General features: G+C 44.9%; 1 pseudogene; it reads left to right on the forward strand.

Annotated features, from left to right (window-relative positions):
• LOC141182693 (uncharacterized) overlaps positions 1-23,483 on the forward strand; it is a 163,152-nt pseudogene that overhangs the window by 99,551 nt on the left and 40,118 nt on the right.

The raw sequence follows: 23,483 nt of genomic DNA on the forward strand, positions 1-23,483 counted from the left end.
ATTGACAGAGAGGAGAGGCCAGGGAATAGCAGGGGGGGGGGGGTGGATTAGTCGGGCAGCAGAGTTTAGGATAGATTGGAGGGTGCGAGAGTGTTAGAGGGTAGGCCACAGAGCAGGAGGTTGCAGTAGTTGAGGCAGGAGATGATGAGTGAGTGCACTAGTGTTTTTGCAGATTCGTGGTTGAGGAATGTGCGGATCCGGGAGATATTGTTGGAGTCGGCCGGAAGTGGAAAGGGCTTGGATATGTGGTTTAAAGGAGAGATTAGAGTCCAGGGTTACCCTGAGGCAGCGATTTTGCGGGACTGGGGAGAGTTAGCAGCCATTGACTATGATGGATAGGTCAGACGGTGGGGTTGAGTGAGATGGAGTAAAGATGATGAATTCAGTTTTATCCATGTTAAGTCTTAGAAATCTTTCAGAGAAGAAGGATGAAATAGCGTACAGACATTGTGGGATTCTGGCTAGTAATTAGGTGATATCAGGTCCAGAGACGTAGAACTGTGTGTCATCAGCATTGAGATGATACTGAAAGCCATGGGACTCTATGAGCTGTCCCAGGCCGAAGGTGTAGATGGAGACGAGCAGGGGCCCTAGAACTGAACCTTGGGGGACACCGATAGATAGGGGCCGAGATGAGGAGGTGATGTGTGAGTGTGAGACACTGAATGTCCGGTCTGTTAGGTATGAAGAGATCCAAGATAGGGGCAAGTCTGTGGTGCCAAGACATGAGAGAGTCTGTAGTAAAAGGGAATGGTCCACTGTGTCAAAGGCTGATGACAGGTCCAGGAGGAGGAGGACAGAGTAGTGTCTCTTGGATTGGGCAGTTTGTAGGTGACTTTGGTGACTTCAGTGAGGGCAGTTTCAGTGGAGTGATGCGGTCTTAAGCCAGATTGTAAGCGGTCAAAGAGGAAGCGGGAGGAGAGGTGGGAGGACAGTTCAGAATGGACGTGTTGTTCCAGTCATTTTGAGGAATAGGGGAGAAGTGATATGGGGCAATAGCTAGTCAGAGAGGATAGGTCAAGGGAGGGCTTTTTGAGGATGGGTGTGATCGAGATATGTTTCAAACATGAGGGGAAGACATCAGTTTTGACAGGTTGAAAAGGTGGGTTAGGGTTGGGATGAAGACTGTGGTGAGGTTAGGGATGAGGTAGGATGGATTGAGTCAAATTCGCAGGTGGTGAGGTGTGATTTGGAGAGTAAAGGGGAAACTTGATCGTCCGTAATGGTGGAGAAGCTGGTTTTTGAGGAGGAGGGTTGAGTAGATATAAGGAGTGCCTGTGGGGACTTTAGGCAAAAGTTTGTCTGATGGTGTCAATCTTCTGCTTGAAGAATGAGGCAAAGTGTTCGGCTGATACGACAGGAGAGGGAGGAGGCTCTGGGGGATGGAGGAGAGAATTGAAAGCGTTGAATAGCTGTTTAGGGTTGTGAGACAGGGAGGATATAAGAGCTGATAAGTAGGTTTGTTTTGCTGCAGGAAGTGGGGACTTGAAAGAATTGAGGGACCATTTGAATGATGAAATGCTCGTTGGAGTGGAACCTTTTCCATTTCCGCTCAGCAGCCCTGGAGGCCCTTCATAGTTCTTTAGTGTGCAAATTGAAGTGGTCAGTGGGGCACTAGAAACTGGATAAGGCGCTGGAAAAGGATAAAACAAACCTCTTTATTGAAATATTAATGCCCACAATGCGTTTCTGCAGCGGTCTGCTGCCTTCATCGGGTGGAGTTATGGGAAAATGGCAGAAACAGGCACTTTTATACATAAAACAAAGGAACTCAATGGGAGGTGCCAAGGGAGAATTTGGTACTTAACCCCTTAATCACCATTAAAAAAGACAATTGCAATTAAATAACAAAGGGACTTAAAAAAGCATTACAGGTCAATAACTACACATTATAAACTTACTATGAAGATGCAAGATGCAGACATTAACGGCAATGCTTTAAAAATACATACATATAAAAATGCATATATAAATGAAGCATATTACATAAAAATTGGTGAGGCATATTCTGAGTATACCCCTCAACCAGTTTTTATCCCCCCAAAAATATATAAATATTAATAATTCATCTGCACACATTATCAATCGCTAAATTCAAACCTTTTCTACCCCACCCCCTTTTTTGTCTTCATAGTTCTTTAGTCAGGTTGGTGTGCCAGGGTTGCCTTTTGAGTGTGCATGCTGTGGTATGTGTGAGGGGGGCGACCGACGAGAGCTGCAGCTGTTGTAGTGTTATATAAGTGGCAGCAGCATCTGCATTGTGTAATGAACTTATGTCTGTAAGAGGGAGGAGGGATTTAGTGAGTGTAGGTCAAGGTGTTTGAGATTTTTGCGAGAGTATGCTAGTTTGTGGAGTAAGGATTGTCACCTGGAGAGGAGAGGGAAGAGAATGTAAGTAGGTTGTGATCAGACAGGGGGGGAGTTGAGTTAGAGAAGTTAGATAGGAAACAGAGGTGGGTGAAGATGAGGTGCAGTGTGTGGCCATCTTTGAGTGGGGGCAGAAGACCATTGAGCAAGGCCGAAGGAGGAACTGAGGGATAGAATCTTAGAGGCAGATGAGTGGGAAGTGTCAGTGGAGATGTTGAAGTCACCCATGATGATAGTGGGGATGTCAGCGGAAAGGAAAAGAAGGAGCCAGGTGGTGAAGTGGCTGGAGAAAGTGGTGGCTGGTCCTGGGGGGTGGTAAATGACAGCCAGTTAGAGGTGGAGGGGGAGTAGATGCGCACAGAATGCACCTCAAAAGGGGGGAGAGCATCGGAGGGTGGCAGTGGGATTTGAGTGAAAGAGCGGTTATCTGACCGGAGTAAACCTACTCCTCCACCATGCTTGGTGTTGGAGCGGGGTGTGTGAGAAAGATGTAATCCACCGTATGAAAGTGCAGCTGGAGAGGCTGTGTCAGAGGGGTTGAGCCACGTTTCAGTGATGCCAAGGAAGGAAAATTTGTTAGTAATGAAAAGATCATGGATGTAGGAACGTTTGTTGCAGACGGAGCAAGCGTTCCATAGAGCTCCTGTTAGTGGGACTGGGGAAGCGGGGGCTGGGCGGATGAATATAAGATTTCAAAGGTTGTGAGAGTTTTTGACAGTGGATAGGAGGCGGAAGTGACTGTGGGTATGTGCTGAGGAGGGCCAGGATTTGGAGAGATATCGCTGGCAGTCAGAAGGAGCAGGGAAAGTGTTAGCAGGTGGGAGCAGGAGAGAGCCTTAGGTGGATGTCTTGTGTTTGGAGACACAGGAGTAAATATTGAGAAATAGTTCCGAGGAGGAGGTGAGGTGAATGGGGATGATGGAGGGAGAGATGAAGAGTTCATTACTTGGTGTAGAGATTAGGGGGGTTAGTAGAAAGTGGAGGACTATAGGAGAGAGAGTGAAAACAAACAGAAACATTGTTTTCTTTGCCTGGGTATCTAGTTTCTTTCGGTTCCCTTCAGGTTCAATTCAGGTCTAATTCTTCAATATACTGTTCAGCTAACAAACATACCGAGTTAGGCAACATAGGAGAGGCAAGATATGTCACACACATGGAAAGTTGGGTGCTGTATCTGCAAGAAGAATAGACAAATGGACATGCTGATTAGAGTGTGATGATCATAGATGACAAGATGCAAACTATATACATATTATTAAATTCAGGTCTAATTCTTCAATATGCCACACTTGTATGATTTCACACTTGGTGAATTCACCATTGGCAGACTAACATTTTGATGTTTATAATTATCTGTACTTCACAATTATTTCCTGTGTGATCTCTGGGTAATACGCACATCCTTTTTTCATGTGCATGTCACAATCCCTGTCGCCATTTCCAATTACCTGTATTATATTGATTTTAAACATGCCTTAATAAAGGCTTTATCTCTTATATGATACTCTGTCACTTGGGATTTTTTCGATCGTCTTTTTTTCAGTCCATGGTTCTGATGTTTTTTAGCGATTTTTGTCCCCTTACTCTGTAGTCTGCAAGTGCACCTAATCAGAGTTTTTTTCACTGTACAATAATTATTATGAAGCACCTATACTGGTTGAGTAGTTTAATTATTTCTCCCTTTCTCAGCAGTTGCCCAATTAGCAACTTAGGGAGGCCTCCCTCATTTTTTTCGCAGAGTGCAGCATGAAACTGTACCTCTGACTGAGAGGGTCTTGAAGTTTGGAATGCTGGTGTAAAAGTAGAGGTGATAACCCTTATCCAGCAGTGGGTGCAGCAGTTCCTACACAATTTTCCCACTTGTTAATTTGGGTGTAATTTGGTTAATCTGGGTGTCCTTCCCTTCTTAGACCCTAAATCTGTGGGTGTACCCTGAGGTACTCTCGCACAGCTTTTACAGTTTAATTCCGTACATGCCCCTCTTTCTGGGCAGGTATTGTCGAAATTTTAACCTCCCTTTGAAATGAACCAGAGATTCATTTATAGAGATGTTCCTTTGGGGGTTGTACGCCTCTGCAAATGTTCTGCTGAAGTGGTCAACTACTGGCCGAATTTTGTATAGACGATCAAAGTTAGGATCGTCTCAGGGAGGACACAGTGCATTATCACTATAAGGCCACAGCTCAGTATTTTGTCAGTATTTTTTCTCAGGAGTGGGAGCCAAAACCAGGAGTGGGTGATAAATGCAGAATTAGTGACCTTTTCTCTGATTGTTCCTCACTTGGTTTTGGGTGAGAAAAAAATGGGTAAAAATTGATGGGCATAAAAATTTGTCTGGGCCACCATAAGATTTACTATTTTGTCTCTGAAAAAGAATTTGAAAAAGTCAATTTCAGTGAGGCGTGTGACATCAAATTGGATTCCTGAGCGTCCGATGAAATCCAGAAATAACAGACTGACCATTTTTGGGGGTGTAGGCCATATGGGATCAATTGCAGTAGGGGTTGCCTAGGTCTTAAGGTGCCTTGTTGGGGTTCATTCCTCACTAGATGAGGAGGAATAGAGGAATGTGGAATCCATTACTGATTCCAGTGTCGGTAAATGAGATGAGAATTAGTGTCATGGAGGATGAGTCTATGAGAAACGTATTCAGCTGCAGACTCCGAGGAAGAAACTGCTTGTTGTCTGTGGCCTAAAATATATAGGTTTTATTACAAGATGTAAAGCAGAAAACTAAATACTGTAAAATAATAAATCTCATGTTTCCCTTATTATCTGCAGTAATTGTATTATTACACAGGATTTTTATGATATATCGGCTCATCATCTTCTCTCTACAGTATTGGATCCTCTCAGTGGATATCTTCTATATAAGAGAATTTTGCTGATTTACCCATCAAAGATGGACAGAGACTAGATGGTAGAGAAAATATTACACCTCACCCTAGAGATCCTCTTCCGGCTTACTGGAGAGGTGAGGGATTCTGATGACGTCACATTACATCATTCATATCTATGGGAATAACAGATGGACAGAACTGGAGAGGTGAGGACTCTGGAAATGTCTATAGTGATATTTATTAATGTGTCGCTCCATAACCAGGATTACACAGTAGTGAAGAAGACCTCTAGTGAGCGCTGTCAGGACCCTTTGTCTGAGGGATGGGAAAAACCCCTGAGCCCAATCACGGGGCCTCCACCTCACCCCCTGATACATGATGACATCAATGACCAGAAGATCCTAGAACTCACCTACAAGATGATTGAGCTGCTGACTGGAGAGGTGACACTGCTGGGAATGCTGGCACATTATACAGTAACACTATGAAATGAATGGGGGGGATGACTGTATCATTGTATGTGTCAGGTTCCTATAAGGTGTCAGGATGCCGCTGTCTATTTCTCCATGGAGGAGTGGGAGTATTTAGACGGACACAAAGATCTGTACAAGGACATCATGATGGAGGTTCCCCAGCCCCTCACATCACCAGGTAACTGACAGGACTAAGTACACACGGCCTTTAATTATCTGTATGTAAAGAATGAATTCAGTCCCTGTATGTGTTTCCTCCAGATCTATCCAGTAAGAGGACAACACCAGAGAGATGTCCCCGTCCTCTTCTTCCACAGGACTGTAAACAAGAAGACCCCAATGTTCCTCAGGATCATCAGGTAGATGGAGAGAAGGTGTCATGAGATCTCTCCTATGATGTGTAGACGGCTGTGAAGGTCTTGTGCTCAGTCTTGTTTTATCAACCAGTATTATATGTTTTATACTTGTGTATTGAGAACGGTGGAGATGGCACGATTAGAGCTGATCATAGATGTGATTTCTCCATCTCTCTGTGACTTTTGAAATATTTGTTTCAGGGTGAAGATCTGATCCATATTAATACTACAGAGACATATGTGAGGGGTGATGAGTGGTGTAAAGAGGAGATTCCTACATATGACTACCCAGGTGAGTAGTGACCACTAAATGCGGAGAATTCACAGATTCTTCTCAGTCACCGGCTGTGGCTTCTTTATCAACGGTGTTGTCCGTCTGTATCATAATTGTGTGATCACCATTTTGCCTCTGGACCACAAGATTCTCCTCCACCCAAAACTGTTCAAATGACTTTGGGCATTGAAAGCCCTTTTCAATAGATCTTACAAGGTGGAAGTACCACCTACCCTCTGGGCTTAGAATAAAATATTATGATGGGACTGTAAGAGAAAGCGGAGGGTAATGATGCTGTTGGCTTCCTAGATCCCTGATATCTTATTGGATGAATCTACCTTCTCTCCCTTCTGTGCTGCTGAATGTGCTCATATGGTTCATACAAGACCAGGTCCAGTCTTTCTGACCAAACTTCACTTTTATGATCTACAACATTAAATGTGCAGTGAGGGCCCAGTGTGAATTTCTGTACAATTACAGCAGTTTCCCTTTATCCTGACTTTTCAATTTCTTTTAAAACTGACTAACTTCAAACAGGATTGCGATAAACTACATAAAAAACATTACACCTGTGCCATGATATATCTCTAAGCTAAATTTAAAACACCTCAGCTCTGCACTAATATAAAAAGTTAAAGACAAAAGCACAATACACAAATGCCCAAAAGTAAATGGATAAATCGCAAAGTGCATAAAAGTAATGATAAATAATAAAGGGTATTTAGTTAACCCTTATATGCACTAATGCTTATTAGACTACAACGAAAAAACCTGGGAGTCTGAACTGAAACGTAAATTGGTGTGCATGCAAAATGTAAATACATGTTCACATAAGGCCATTAGACAGAAAAAAACAAAGACAAAAGCACAATACACAGATACCCACAAGTAAATTGCAAAGTGCATAAAAGTAATGATAACTAAATACCCTTTATTATTTAACTTAAATTTTGATCAAAATAATGTAAAAGCCATTTTAAAGAGTAAAAAGACTCCCAGGTTTTTTCTTTGTAGTCTAATGTTTATTAATGCATATAAGGGTGTGGCCGCCCTTTTTCTGAGCTGGAAGGTTCATTCTGCCTCTCGGGTCCATGCTTCTACTAAGGGTTCAGTCTCTCAGCCCTTATCCATATATGTGTCACTTGACAAATGGTAATGTTTTAATATTAGAGTTAGGACTGTCCCATAAGGGTTGCCATGACGTGGCGGGATGGCTTTTACATTATTTTGATAAAAATTTATGTTAACTAAATACCCTTTATTATTTATCATTACTTTTATGCACTTTGCAATTTATCGATTTACTTTTGGGTATTTGTGTATTGTGCTTTTGTCTTTGTTTTTTTCTGTCTAATGGCCTTATGTGAATTTGCATTTACATTTTGCATGCACACCAATTTACGTTTCAGTTCAGACTCCCAGGTTTTTACTAATATAAAAAGTTCTCTTTGAATGTCTAATATTTCTTCTTGAAACTCATCTGACAGAAAATATTGTCCCTTATGATCATTTAGAATGCCAAGAGCCCCCAAGCCCCATACTCTAATTACAACAGAGAGGTTTCACCACTAGTTACTCACTACTTACTGATGGAGACTGTTGAGTTTGATCATTTCAGTAGATGTGTTATTGTCTATAGTCACAGTTTTTGACTAAAGTAGTTAGTGCCCAAAATACTATTTAACCACTTTCTGTAGACAGCCTTATGAGGTCCTATTCTTCAAATCTGACGTGTGTCACTTTGTGGTGATATCCTTTGTGAAGAATTCCAAAGTTAATAAGAAACAAATGGTCCTTACAAATTATTTTCCAACTTCTCTTGAATCCAACAATACCCTGTATACAGTTGTACACTACTGTCTGGGCACATGGCAAGTTAAGAAGGGAAGGAGCGACATTTAGCTATTTGAATGCAGATCTTGCTGGAATAAGTTGCAGACACAATGAATTGGGGCCACCACGAACAATCTTGGCGCTATCTACCCTGTTTTCCAGATCTCAAGTATTGCCTTAACCCTGATCCTTTAACCCCTCTACATGGATCTGGACTTACACAGAGACCCCTAGGCTTGGGCCACGGTGTTACCTGCTGTTCTGTGGTGTGAGATTAGAAGAAGAATAGTCAGGTAGCCGGGTCAGAACCAGGAGGTTAAAGAAAATACAAAATCAGAAGACACGAGTAGTCGGTAAACGTGTTGAGGTCACAACAGGAACCAAATACATAATCCGGGAGCTGAGCACAGAGGACTGAACCAGAGGAGGACAAGGCTGTATCTGGCAGCTTCCGGCAATATGCTTCCAGCTTTAGTAGGGTGCGGTGCTTTCCGATTGACTGAAACAGGGAGTAGATTACTCCAGCTGGACAGCACACACCCATACTGCCAGACTGGATGGTACTACAGGTCCAAGCAACCCTAATCTTAGTGGCTGGACAGAGCCTGCGCCGCCCAGAGCTTCTGGTTCTGATGTCTCTTCCATCACCAGCACCGCCTGTAAAATGAATAAGGTGGTGACTGGTGACAGAAATACCTGCGTCCCAGAGGAGATGGGACACACCATTTGCAGAAACCCTAATATGACAAAATGTCATAAAAGCAATAGAAATCCACATAAAGTGACTCCATTTTGGAAATTATAACCCTCTGTGAATTAATCTATAGGAGTAGTGACTATTGATTCCACAGGCACTTTCCGGAAATTAGCACGCAGTGGATGATGGAGAGTGAAAATTGCAAATATACCATTTTTTTACCCAACACATAGTGCCCAGATTGTGCTCCAGGAGACACACACACCGTAAATTAAGTGGGTTCTTCTCACTATAGTAATGCCAAAAACATGGATGCTAAATGTGGTTTGGGCACACTGCAAGGCTCAGAAGTGAGGGGGAGATCTGACTTTAGGAGGGCGGATATTGCTGGATTGGTTTATGGAAGCCATGTTGCTTTTCAAGAATCTTTGAGCCACTAATAATATGGAAACCTCTGTTTTTCCATTGACAGATGATGGACCTGAGTGGGGGCTTTTTTTGTGAGATGAGTAGAAGTTTTTATTGGTATTATTTTTGCCTACATAACATTGTTTGTTGGCCTTTTATTCCATATTTGGGGGGGAAGAATGAACAAAAAGTTGGACACCACACTCTACTGGTTCATCCTATGAGGTTTTCTATTAGACTGTGAACTGTCATTTTCTTGGTGAAGAATTCAGTATTTTTACATAACTTGCCATTTTTACTGATAGTTTAAGTAGAAATGTTCAAAAATATACATTTCAAGGATATTTTATTCAAAAATAATGATTGGTTTTCTTCTTGGCAGATAACAGTACCAGGAGATCAGAGGGACAGCTGACATCTTCAATTTTTAAATCACATGATCTTGAGATCACACAAGATACAATTGAAGTGAATGCCATTACTCCAGATATACCATCATCCCTTCACAACAAAGATCTGTCATCTGATCCTATGAAACAGGTCCTGTCTTCTGATTCATTACCGACTACTAAGAAAAATCAAAGTCACAAAATAAGCATTAAAAAACGAACTGCTCCTAAAGCAAAGAAGCCATTTTCACATTCAGAATATGGAAATAGTTTTTCCCTCGAAAAGTCTTTTCTTAAACATCAAAGCATTTACACAACAGAGAATAGATTTTTTTGTTCCAAGTGTGGAAAATGTTTTATCCAGAAATCAGTTTTTGTTAGTCACCAGAGAACTCACACAGGGGAGAAGCCATTTTCATGTTCAGAATGTGTGAAATGTTTTACAGAGAAATCATCTCTTGTTAAACATCTTCGGACGCACACAGGGGAGAAACCATTTTCATGTTCAGAATGTGGAAAATGTTTTACACAGAAATCAAGTTTTGTTATGCACCAAAGAACTCACACAGGGGAGAAGCCATTTTCATGTTTAGAATGTGGGAAATGTTTTAGCCAGAAATCCGATTTTGTTATACACCAGAGAACCCACACAGGGGAGAAGCCTTTTTTCTGCTCAGAATGTGGAAAATGTTTTAACCAGAAATCACAATTTGTTAGGCATCAGAGAACCCACACAGGGGAAAAGCCTTTTTCCTGTTCAGAATGTGGAAAATGTTTTAAGAGGAAATCAACTCTTTTTACACATCAAAGAACTCACACAGGGGTGAAGCCATTTTCTTGTTCAGAATGTGGGAAATGTTTTGTGAACAAATCATCTTTACTTTGTCACTGGAGAACTCACACAGGGGAGAAACCATTTTCATGTTCAGAATGTGGAAAATGTTTTACACAGAAATCAAGTCTTATCAAACATCAGAGAACTCACACAGGGGAGGAACCATTTTCATGTTCAGAATGTGGGAAATATTTTACAGAGAAATCAAGTCTTATCAAACATCAGAGAACTCACACAGGGGAAAAGCCCTTTTTCTGTTCAGAATGTGGAAAATGTTTTATGAGGAAATCAACTCTTTTTACACATCAAAGAACTCACACAGGGGTGAAGCCATTTTCATGTTCAGAATGTGGGAAATGTGTTGTGAAGAAATCATCTTTACTTTGTCACCGGAGAATTCACACAGGGGAGAAACCATTTTCATGTTCAGAATGTGAAAAATGTTTTACAGAGAAATCAAGCCTTATCAAACATCAGAGAACTCACACAGGGTATAAGCCATTTTCATGATCAGAATGTCGGAAATGTTTTACAAAGAAATGAAATTTTGTTAAGCACCAAAGAACTCACACAGGGGAGAAGCCTTTTAGATGTTCAGAATGCGGGAAATGTTTTGTCAAGAAATCATCTCTTCTTAGTCACCAGAGCAATCACTCAGAGGAGAAGCTTTTTTATATTCTTAATGTGGAAAATGTTTTACTTGTAAAGACACACTTTTAGCAAGAAAAAATCTTGCTAATAAGTGAGTGCGTCTTACAGACTGGTGGCAGCTTCCTGTGACAGAGGAGAACGCTGAGACAGTGTCCTTCCTGATCACTGAGAGAACTGCGCTCTCCTCCAGCCCCACACTTATCTAACTGAGCAAAGCAGGAGAGGAAGTTACCGGTATCTGCACAGAGGCTGCACAAGTGAGCAGCTGAAGAACCTTCCACCCGACGAGCTCAAGGACTTTTCTGATCATGTATAACTGTTCTACATATTTTCAAAAGTTGTCAAGTTCAGTTATGAAATGAGCCATTTCTTAATGATTTTAATGACTTGTTTCTATGATATCAAAGCGTTTTCCTTTTACTGCTACATATAATTAATGATAAAAGTTTCAATACTTTGAAACATTAATTTTGCAAATATAAAGATTCTGAATTTTTTGTTATGCCAATTTTCTGATATTTATTTAGAGGAAACGTAGCAACAATTCAAATAACTAAAACCTGTTTAAACCCTATTGGGAAATATAGACAGTTACAGAAATTGCACTACAAAATTTGGTCCTCATTCAGTGACAACTTTTTCGCTTGTCTCTTGTAGTCCTGCATCGGATCATTTCTTACAATTGTCCAACAGTAACTTGCAAGCATTGATGGATTCCAATTTCCTTGATATCTTTTCTCCATAAACGCAATACCTTGGTGAAATCTCTCACTGTGCTTGTCCCTCATTGCTCCGCAGTTTGGTGGTTCAAAGTCTAGATGCGAATTTAAGAAATTAATCTTTAAGGACATGTTACAGCCAAGATCTTTATATGTTTATAGGTGATTTTCCACCAACTCTTCAGTTACCTGCTCTTCAGTTTCCCAAAAATTATTTACCACTAGTGATGAGCGAGCATACTCGTTACTCAAGATTTACGCGCATGCTCAGGTGTTTTCCGAGTATCTTCGGCGTGCTTGAATGTTATGTTTGAGTCACTCCGTGTGCATGATTTTCGACTGTTTGAAAGCTTTAATACATGTGAGGAATGCCTGTTTGTTAGGAAGTACTTAGCTGCGGGGGAGAAAAAAGACCAGGAAATCCACAGAAAGATGGCGGAGAAGCGGGCTCTAAGCGCCAAGATGACACTGCAGTCATCATGCTGAAGATATATTGAACATGGAAGATGAAGAGGAGGGAAGTGGTGGTCAGGCTGGAGCAATTTGCCTGCACAGAAACACAGGTCTTAGCAGGTGACGGTGGCCTTCATATAGCAGCTACCCCGCAGCTGTGCATGGGCTCCGGAGCAGAGGAGTCGGGTGAGGAGGAGATGGAAAAGGCAGCTGCATTGATGACGTGAAAGGACCACAAAACTACATGTGGCACAGTTCTCACTGCCCCACAGTCTAATTTGCACCAAGGTGACATACAGATGCCTAAGGAACCTCCTTTAACCCCTTTCTGATATGCCCAGTAATAGTACGTCATACTGACCTAGGCTTATTGGACCAGATACGTACTATTACGCGCTCTTCGATCGTGCCCACACACAAGCGGTGCAGGCGATGGCCGCCGGGTGTCAGCTGATTCTCACAGCTGACACTTGGTGCTATGTGCCAGGAGCGGTGCCGTGAAGTCGATCGCAGCATTCCGGAAACAAGGGGAGATAAGCGTGACCTACTTACCTCCTCTACGGCGTCCCGAGCTGTCTGTGCCGAGTCTTGGTAATTGTCATGGTGACCCAATGTCGTCATGACGACATCCGGGTCACCAGGCATCATGAAGTTGCCTGGTGACATGTGCGCGATCAAAGTAACTTCTGCCTGTGCAGCGCTGACACGCAGCATAGCATAGAGATGCTGCTACATCTCCATGGTATACAATCGATCAGCTTGCAAAAAATGAAAGTCCCATAGTGGGACAAAGTGTAAAAGTAAAAAAAAGTATCAAAGTGAAAAAAATATTTTAAAAATTGTAAAAATATTTAAAAAAATGAAAAAAAATAATCAAAAAATATACTATACCCATAAAAAATATTATAATGAAAAAAAACAATAAAAGTACACATATTTGGTATCACCGCATCCTGAACAACCTTAACAATAAAATTGTCCCACTAGCTAACCCCTTTAGTGAATACGCTAAAAAAATAAATAAATAAAAAATGAAGCAAAAACTATGCTTTATCATCATACCACCAAGCAAAAAATAAAATAAACGTGATCAAAAAGACAAATGTAAATAAAAATGGTACCGCTGAAAACGTCATCTTGTCAAGCAAAAAACAAGCCGCCATACAGCTCCATCAGCTGAAAAATAAAAAAAGTTATAGCTCTAAGAATAAAGCGGTATTTCTATAAAATAATTTTTGTGTAAAAGTGCTAAAACATAAAAAAAAATATTAATGTGGTACCGCTGTAAATTTACTGACCCAAAGAATAAAGCTACCTTATCAATTTTTACCACAAGCGGAACAGCAGAAAAAAAAAAAACAACAATTCCTAAACTATTAGTTTTTGTTTATTCTGCCTCCCAAAAATCAGAATAGAAAGCAATTAAAAAAGTCACGTGCCCGAAAATGGTACCACTAAAAACGTCAACTTGTCCCGCAAAAAACAAGTCCTTACATGACTCTGTCGGCCAAAATATGGAAAAATGATTGGAAAAACTAGTCTTTGCAAAAAAAAGCATCTTTTAGTGTATGACAGTTGCCAAACATAAAAACCTGATATGAATCTGGCATCGCTGTAATCGCACCGACCTGAAGAATAAAGTTGTCTAATCACTTGTACCACACGAGGAACGGTGTAAAAAATAAACTCTAGGGTTAGGGTTGTGTTACGGTTAGGGTTGTGTTGGGGTTGAAATTTTTTCAAAAGTAAAGAAAAAAAAATGACGGTGTGACGACTAGCGTTGAGCGCAAGTGCGCGCTACTTGAGTTTGCATCGGGTGCTCAAGTGACATGCTCAAGTCTCCGCCCCATATGCTTTGCAGCCAAAAATACCTTGCGGGGATTGCCTGCCATGCACAAGCGATCCCCGCATATTTTTTTTTGGGTGTCTAACAACCGTCAAACATGCGGGGTGGGGACTCGAGCATGTCACTCGAGCACCCGTGATGCATGGTGCATTCCTGAGCACCCGATGCAAACTCAAGTAGCGAGCACTTGTGCTCAAGATTGATGACAACTCATTGAGTATAATGACCTAATGTTATCAAATTCTGTGTCGTACTTTCTGGGTTCAAAATGTTCACTATACCCCTTGATAAAATCCTCTAGGGGTCTAGTTTCCAAAATGGGGTCACTTGTGGAGGATTTCCACAATTTAGGCGCATTAGCTGTTCTCCAAATGCGACATAGCATCCGCTCTCGATTCCAGCTAATTTTGCTTTCAAAAAAGTCACTCAGTGCTCCTTCCCTTCTGAACCCTACCGTGTGCGCAAGCAGTGTATTTTCCCCACATATGGGGTATCGGCGTACTCGGGAGAAATTGCACAACAGTTTTTGGGGTCCATTTTCTCTACTTACACTTATGAAAATAAAACATTTTGGGCTAAAAGATAATTTTTTTGGAATAGTTTGATTTTTTTTAATTTCACGGCTCCATGTTATAAACTTCTGTGAAGCACCTGGGGGTTCAGGGTGCTCACCACACATTTAGATAAGTTCCCTGAGGGGTCTAGTTTCCAAAATGATGTCACTTGTTTGGGGTTTCCACTGTTTAGGCACATCAGGGGCTCTCCAAACACAACGTGGCATTCGCTAATTATTCAAGCAAATTTTACATTCAAAAAGTCAAATGGCGCTCCTTCCCTTCTGGACACTACCGTGCGCCCAAAAAGTGTTTTTCTCCCAGATATGGAGAATCGGCGTGCACAGGAGAAATTGCACAACACATTTTGGGGTCCATTTTTTCTTGTTACCCCTGCAAAAATAAAAACATTGTGGTCTAAAGTAACAATTTTGTGAAAAAAGTTAAATGTTAATTTTTTTCTTCCGCATTCCAAAAATTCAAGTGAAGCACCTGAAGGGTTAAGAAACTTCTTGAATGTGGTTTTCAGCACCTTGAGGGGTGTAATTTTTAGAATGGTGCCACTTTTGGGTATTTTCTGTCATAAAGACCCCTCAAAGTCACTTCAAATAAGATGCAGTCCCTAAAAAAATGGTTTTGTAAATTTTGTTGGAAAAATGAGAAATCGCTGGTCAACTTTTAACTGTTATAACTTCCTAACAAAAAAAATGTTGGTTCCAAAATTGTGCTGATGTAAAGTAGACATGTGGGAAATGTTATTTATTAACTATTTTGTGTGACATATCTCTCTGATTTAAGGGCATGAAAATTAAAATTTTGAAAATTGCTAAATTTTCCAAATTTTTGCAAATTTCACATTTTTTTCAATAATAATTGCAAAGCATATTGAATAAATTTGTACCACTATCATGAAGTACAATATGTTACAAAAATATAATCTCAGAATCAGTGGGATCAGTTGAAGCGTTCCAGAGTTATTACCTCATAAAGTGACGGTGGTCAGAATTGTAAAAATTGGCCTGGTCATTAATGTGCAAACCACCCTCGGGGGTAAAGGGGTTAAAGGAAGTTTTCATTGCAGAGGTACATTGTAAATCCTCTCTATCTGCTTTGTTTGTACAATTTGGTGGTCTTAAAGATTAAATAACAGGTATACGCCACAAACTGCAGAAAACAGAGCAGGGGCAGTGGAAGGCAGAGTCAGCGCTATTGAGGATCAGATAGACGATACAAGGAATGAGAGCAGGCTTGCAGCACACCAAGTATCAGCACAGATGACCTTGAAAATAGATCAAGAGCAATAATATACCACTTATTGATGTGCCTGAAAAAATAGAAGGCTCCTCTCCTACTGAATTATTTGAATACTTGCTGAAATTAATAATCGGACCTAAAATCTTAGGATCTAGAACAAGCTAATAGGGTGCCGACCCGTCCTCTTCCTCCTGGGCTTCCACCAAGACCTGTGCTCGCTAAAATTTTACACTATCGGGACAGAGATATTATCCTGCGACAGGAAAGGGATCACCCAGATCTAACAATGGATCCAAAATCTCAATCTTTCCAGATTATTCTATAAAAGTGCAGAGTAAAGAGCCAAATTCTTTGATAACAAAAAACATCTGAGAGATCTGTACGTTCCATATTCAGTGATATTCCCTGCCAAGTTAAGGATGGTAGCCGGAGATACTGTGCCCTTCGCTGGCTGATATGAATGAGAGGCAAATACGCTGGGATCAAATTCGGGATGTTACAGGTTGAAGGTCCTGTGGTACAAATGACGCGCCCCCTGGGCCATGTTCAAGGGATTACCCGGAGCCGGATCTGGATAGGGGTAGTAGTCCTTGTGGCGGTGACCCGGTCCGTGCCCAGGGTGTCAAACTAAGCGGCAGTCTATGGCAGTAGATGTTAGAATATGTGTCGACTACGCCACCCGTTGAGTGCGGCTTTGAAGCCGCAGCTGCAGAACAGTCCGCTGAGGCCGGTGGTATGGGTGCAGCGATGATGTGATAACCCCCAACGGGAGGGGTATGGCCTCAGGGCAGCAGATGAAGATGATAGGGGTTGTGACGGTGCAGTAAGAAGAGTCAGAGTCAGGAGATGCAGTTTCAGGGGTTTTACTCACAAGTGTTCTCTCAGTCACTCTGGCCTTGAGTGACCACCCGAGCCGTGCTGCGTCCACCAGGTCCTGGACTCGGCTAACCGCCAGGCAGTTCTGGAGCGTGGTCCTGAGCTCCCTTCTCCCTCTCTGTCTCTGGCCATTCCCACCAGGGATCCACCTTTGGCCGGCTCCCTCGGGTCTCTTAGTGGTCAAACCTCCTCTGGGTTCCCTGACCCTATGCTTGGTGTGCCTTTCTGGTGGATTTGGTGAGGGTCGTGGCAAATCTTGACCACGACCTCCGGTTCCTGGCTGAGGATAAGTGGCCTCCACCAGTTCGGGTTCCGGTACCCATGTCCGCCAACCCTTCACCCTTTTTGGTCTGATTCTGGGTTCTTAGGGTCCCCTCTGATCTTCCACTCTGGGCCTTTCTTTCTCCTCTCTCCTCTGCAGGCTTGGCTCTGGAGCTGGGCCCAGCCGGAGCCACAGCTCCCTGTCAGCCCTCCTGGCTGAGCTCCCCTGCTAAAAAGACCCTGTCCTAAGATGGTGCCCACCATATATACTCCCTCTATGTGTGAGCCCAGGTGACTAGCACCCAATGAGCTCCTAGCTTTACCCAGAGTACTCCCCCTATCTGCCCCTACACTACTGGGATGTTCCACCCCCCTCCCACTCCAGCCAGGGACAGACGCTGTCGTACCTGCACATATACTTGGTGGGAGTACCGTAGTTCTGTCCCCCGGAAATGGGATGTATGTAGTGCATGCAGCCTACTGAGCTCAGTCCCACACTCCATCCTTACCCGGGAGTGGAATACCACACCTCTGGAGTGAGGTGCAATACCCCTGTAGCAGCCGAGTCCTCAGGGTGCTACATTCCCCCCTGGTAAATCACAGCACGTCCTCGGGCTGTAAAAGAATAAAATATCCAAAAACATACAATTTTTTTTTTCAAAACATACAAGAACATATCAAACATCAAACATTATCAGATTTAAACAAGATAAACTTTTTCTTTCATATAAAACTCTTTCATAATAATGTTCTTTGAGTTACTGGCCACTGTGCGCTTGTGACCAGGTAGAAGTGCAACAGTCAGTTCAAGAACAACAGTTTCCTATAAAACCAGTAGGGGGCGCCTTAGAAAGCGCAACTATATACAAGGGGAGGTGGCCGCTCTCAGTCCTCGGCCAGTGGGGATAAGGGATGGCTGCTCACAGTCCTCAGCCTGGTAAGGGATAGGGACACACAGGTAACAGTTCGCTGGTCCCAACGGGGACTATATTTAAATTAGCAGCAGTTCTTATACCCTTACGGATAACTATGTACAGTTCTTTTTTTTACCGTACTCTAATAACGGCGTCCTCCTGATGCTTCCTCCCTGTATTCTTCAGACCCGTCCGGGTCCTCTTGCTCCTCCTGATACCTCAGCTCTTCCTCTGTCAACCGGTGTACATGAAGGGCATAGGGTCCTTTGGCACATTGGTGCCGGGGAAAGGTGACCTCGTCACCCAGGTATAGGTCACGACCTCTGTGTCCCTCCGGCAGGTGGGACTCGACATCTCTGCGGGTCACGAAGACGTCGCCTGGGGTGCGGTGATCCCGGATGAAGCCCCAACCGTGCTGCAGTTGGAATTTGATTACAGTCCCGGTGGCACGGGGACCGTGGGCTGCATGGGGGTTCCGTCGGGTCCGGCTCTTCTGCTCTGCACTCTTCACTTGCAGCCGCTCCTCGCGGACCCGCCTCTCTCGCCGTTCCCGGTCGAAAACCTCTAACTGCTGCCGGCAGCACTCTGCACGCTCAGCTGCAGCCGCCCGGGTCTCTTGAGTGAACCCGATGAGGTCTCCTCAAGTGGGGTCCCACGCAAACTGCGCTTCCTCCAGCGAGAGTGGGGTGATCTTAGCGGGCGCCGGAGCCGGGATCAGGGGCTCATCCAGGGGCCTTTCCTTCCGGAGTCGGGGATGGTAGTACTCCGGTGGCCACTCACAAGGCTGCCCATCCGGGCAAGTGTGCTGGGCAAACAAGTCTTCACCCAGGTGCGGCACTGTGGAGGTTGAGGGCGCGGTGGTGGCAGCGGCGCCCGGGATCACTAGGCCTTGCGACCAGGCTTGGGGTACCCTGAAGGTAAAGGGCACCGTGAAGACGGCGGCGCCCGGGGGTACTTGACTTTGCGACCAGGCCGGTGGCTCAGTAGAGGGCGCTGTTGGTACTGCGGCGCCCGGGGGCACTCGGCCCTGCGACCAGGCCGGTGGCGTATCCTGCTTGGCCGCGCTCAGGGTTGAGGCGCGTGACGTCACAGGGGGCGTGGTCGCGGCTCCTGCTTGGGGCCTAGTCTGGAGCGGTAGCGGTGCGGCAACGGGCACGATCGGTGGGATTTCGGGCTCTGCGACGGGGAGCGGGGGTAGGCTTACGGTGGCTGGGCTTGGGGTAGTGACGTCCCCTTTACTTGCCTCCGTCTCTTCAGCTCCCTCTGCGGCGTCGTCTCCGGCCTCCGTCCCTTCTGCATCCTCTTCAGGGGCAGGCGTGCTCCTCGTTGCGGGTGGTGTGCTCCGCTGGCGGGTTCCAGCCTGCTGGGCCATCTCCCTGCTCCATTCCGTCAGCGTTTCTCGCTGCACCTGGGCCATCCTCCTTACGAGGCCCTCCAGCGCGGTCTGTGCACGCTCCCGGTCTCGGGGGAGCTGTGCCAGGATCTCCACCAGGTCTGGTGGGGTGGTTGCTTGCATCAGGCTCCTGACCACAGGGTCGGTGCTGCCTGCCTCTCCCTCCATCTCCGGGTACGGCTCCTCCAGACTCCCCCAGGCTGCACCCATCTTCGCTCTTTTGTTCTGTCTCCGCCCACACTCAGGGCGGTCCTGGGGCAACTTGGTGATTGTCAGTTCCAGGGGCAGACCCCCCACGCTGATGGACATCTCAATCATTGCAGTCTCTGCTGGTGGGGGCGGTCTTCGTTTTTGGCGCCATTCTTGGTCCTGGCCCACGATGGGAGGTGGCCTCTTGCCACCCTCTGGCACGCCCATAATGGCGTCCGCTCTGCCAGGGCGGGAAACTGTCCAAGATGGCGGGAATCGCCTCCCAGTGGCGGGAAACTCTGTGGATGGCGGGAAAAAGCTGCAGATGGCGGGCAACCGGCGGGAAACGACCCGTGATGGCGTCCGATGGCGGGGACACTCCGGAATTGGCGGGAGACTTCTTTTTGAGGTAAATGTGAACTTTTCTTCAGGCACGCAGTACCCGGTGGTTGCGGGCACGGAATCCTGCCGACTACGCCAAAGTTGACGCGCCCCCTGGGCCATGTTCAAGGGATTACCCGGAGCCGGATCTGGATAGGGGTAGTAGTCCTTGTGGCGGTGACCCGGTCCGTGCCCAGGGTGTCAAACTAAGCGGCAGTCTATGGCAGTAGATGTTAGAATATGTGTCGACTACGCCACCCGTTGAGTGCGGCTTTGAAGCCGCCGCTGCAGAACAGTCCGCTGAGGCCGGTGGTATGGGTGCAGCGATGATGTGATAACCCCCAACGGGAGGGGTATGGCCTCAGGGCAGCAGATGAAGATGATAGGGGTTGTGACGGTGCAGTAAGAAGAGTCAGAGTCAGGAGATGCAGTTTCAGGGGTTTTACTCACAAGTGTTCTCTCAGTCACTCTGGCCTTGAGTGACCACCCGAGCCGTGCTGCGTCCACCAGGTCCTGGACTCGGCTAACCGCCAGGCAGTTCTGGAGCGTGGTCCTGAGCTCCCTTCTCCCTCTCTGTCTCTGGCCATTCCCACCAGGGATCCACCTTTGGCCGGCTCCCTCGGGTCTCTTAGTGGTCAAACCTCCTCTGGGTTCCCTGACCCTATGCTTGGTGTGCCTTTCTGGTGGATTTGGTGAGGGTCGTGGCAAATCTTGACCACGACCTCCGGTTCCTGGCTGAGGATAAGTGGCCTCCACCAGTTCGGGTTCCGGTACCCATGTCCGCCAACCCTTCACCCTTTTTGGTCTGATTCTGGGTTCTTAGGGTCCCCTCTGATCTTCCACTCTGGGCCTTTCTTTCTCCTCTCTCCTCTGCAGGCTTGGCTCTGGAGCTGGGCCCAGCCGGAGCCACAGCTCCCTGTCAGCCCTCCTGGTTGAGCTCCCCTGCTAAAAAGACCCTGTCCTAAGATGGTGCCCACCATATATACTCCCTCTATGTGTGAGCCCAGGTGACTAGCACCCAATGAGCTCCTAGCTTTACCCAGAGTACTCCCCCTACACTACTGGGATGTTCCACCCCCCTCCCACTCCAGCCAGCGACAGACGCTGTCGTACCTGCACATATACTTGGTGGGAGTACCGTAGTTCTGTCCCCCGGAAATGGGATGTATGTAGTGCATGCAGCCTACTGAGCTCAGTCCCACACTCCATCCTTACCCGGGAGTGGAATACCACACCTCTGGAGTGAGGTGCAATACCCCTGTAGCAGCCGAGTCCTCAGGGTGCTACACAAACACTAATTCTTCAAATCTTCAATAACACAGTGATTCGTGAGTATATGGGATGAAGTGTGTCCTTGCTTGTTGGACATTTCTTTATGAATTTTTTATTTTTTTTCAGGTTCTATTATGATTATATTGCAGTCCTTGTGCGTAACTGGAGTTGAATTCAAGTTGGAGTTAAGTCCAAGGAGACTTAAAGAGGACCTATCACTATTTTTTTTTTATTTAACTTAAAAGCCGAGGTAATAATATTAATGAGTTGACAAAATTATGAACAAGGCAGATACCAATTGGGTGAAAAAATCCTCTTCTTGGCAGGAGCCTCTCAGTCAGATGAGCCGACTTCAGAAGTCGCCACCAAGGGAATCCCCACTTTCCCCTGCTCAGCTGATGTCACTCTCCCATGATGCACAGCATAGAGGAAAGTGAGTAGCAGTCTGCCTATCAGTACCCAGGCTCTGTGACTGAGCTGGTTGTGCTCAGTGCTGCTGACATTTATGTGAAAGGTAAGCAGTGCTGCTCCAGATGCAGCACAGGTCAGCAATAACCCAGCGATCCTGCTCTGCAGCTGCTGGGTGGATCAGTCTTGGTGCAGCTCTGTGTCTGCAAAGGATCTGAACTGCTGCCCCTGTGTTTCTTCCTTATACCTCCCTTTTCTGTAAAGCCCAGCTTGATGTCCTTGTTGTGGGCTGGCTATTAGCCCCCCACATGATCCTGCACTGCCAGTGTACTCATTGTGCCCCTCCCCACAGCCAACAGGGGTGAGAGGAGAGGTGCTGGAAACAGAAACTACCTACTGAAAGAAGAGGTATGCCACACAAGATGGGCTTTATTTATTTCCAATATCTGTATATGGGCAGTGTATGTGTGTGCGCATATATAAACATCTTTGAGATGCTTGCATATGTGTAAAGTGCATGCATTAGTGTATAGTGTATGTAAGAGCTGTATGTAAACATGTGCAATGCGTATGTATGTATACTGTGTGTGCACAGCGTATGTGTATAGACATATATATACTATGTGTGTGTGTGTGTGTGTGTGTGTGTATATATATATATATATATATATATATATATATATATATATATATATATATATATATTATACAGTACAGACCAAAAGTTTGGACACACCTCATTTAAAGATTTTTCTGTATTTTCATGACTATGAAAATTGTACATTTACACTGAAGGCAGCAAAACTATGAATTAACACATGTGGAATTATATACTTAACAAAAAAGTGTGAAACAACTGAAAATATGTCTTATATTCTAGCTTCTTCAAAGTAGCCACCTTTTGCTTTGATGACTGCTTTGCACACTCTTGGCATTCTCTTGATGAGCTTCAAGAGGTAGTCACCGGAAATGGTCTTCCAACAATCTTGAAGGAGTTCCCAGAGATGCTTAGCACTTGTTGGCCCTTTTGCCTTCACTCTGCGGTCCAGCTCACCCCAAACCATCTCAATTGGGTTCAGGTCTGGTGACTGTGGAGGCCAGGTCATCTGGCGTAGCACCCCATCACTCTCCTTCTTGGTCAAATAGCCCTTACACAGCCTGGAGGTGTGTTTGGGGTCATTGCCCTGTTGAAAAATAAATGATTGTCCAACTAAATGCAAACTGGATGGAATAGCATGCCGCTGCAAGATGCTGTGGTAGCCATGCTGGTTCAGTATGCCTTCAATTTTGAATAAATCCCCAACAGTGTCACCAGCAAAGCACCCCCACACCATCACACCTCCTCCTCCATGCTTCACGGTGGGAACCAGGCATGTAGAGTCCATCCGTTCACCTTTTCTGCGTCGCACAAAGACACGGTGGTTGGAACTAAAGATCTCAAACTTGGACTCATAAGACCAAAGCACCGATTTCCACTGGTCTAATGTCCATTCCTTGTGTTCTTGAGCCCAAACAAGTCTCTTCTGCTTGTTGCCTGTCCTTAGCAGTGGTTTCCTAGCAGCTATTTTACCATGAAGGCCTGCTGCACAAAGTCTCCTCTTTACAGTTGTTGAAGAGATGTGTCTGCTGCTAGAACTCTGTGTGGCATTGACCTGGTCTCTAATCTGAGCTGCTGTTAACCTGCGATTTCTGAGGCTGGTGACTCGGATAAACTTATCCTCAGAAGCAGAGGTGACTCTTGGTCTTCCTTTCCTGGGGCGGTCCTCATGTGAGCCAGTTTCTTTGTAGAGCTTGATGGTTTTTGCAACTGCACTTGGGGACACTTTCAAAGTTTTCCCAA

Source organism: Phyllobates terribilis, unplaced genomic scaffold (genome assembly GCF_046119375.1).
Source record: "Phyllobates terribilis strain yellow unplaced genomic scaffold, ASM4611937v1 Scaffold_35__1_contigs__length_13245226, whole genome shotgun sequence".
NCBI lineage: Eukaryota > Metazoa > Chordata > Amphibia > Anura > Dendrobatidae > Phyllobates > Phyllobates terribilis.